This window comes from Papilio xuthus, unplaced genomic scaffold, assembly GCF_000836235.2.
Source record: "Papilio xuthus unplaced genomic scaffold, Pxut_1.1 DF827461.1, whole genome shotgun sequence".
Taxonomy (NCBI): Eukaryota; Metazoa; Arthropoda; class Insecta; order Lepidoptera; family Papilionidae; genus Papilio; species Papilio xuthus.
In genome coordinates, this window is record NW_013531188.1 from 2,565,057 (window position 1) to 2,565,531 (window position 475).

A 475-nucleotide genomic window follows, 5' to 3' on the forward strand; every position below is an offset into this window, starting at 1 on the left:
GGACAGTCACAGTACGCAACTCCACTCCGCATTAGTCCGTTTCTCGGCTCCGCTGCCTCGCTCCGCTCTGGTGGACTGGCAGCCTAAGAAGGGGGTAGACTCGGATATGACGGCTGATAGAGATGTATGGAGGAGTAGTACATGCTGTGCCGACCCTCGATAGGGATAAGGGCAGGTTGATGATGATGGCAAGCAGGAACGTCAAACGCTTGTCTTTTGTGTAGGCGTGGTAATTCACCAGCCGAGCCGGCCATTTTGTTCAGATAGTCATTTCACAATGTACATCTGGAGTCGGAATTGAAGTATAATGCATCTTGTTAGCATCATTTATCATTATTAACGTACTTGAGTATGATGAAATTATTTTAATCAACTATGTATATGAGTAATATTGATTGTAGTGAATCTGTGAGAACTCTCCGGAGAAGGAAGATTTGGTAAAAACAATGGAAAAATTTAATTAAAACTACAACCA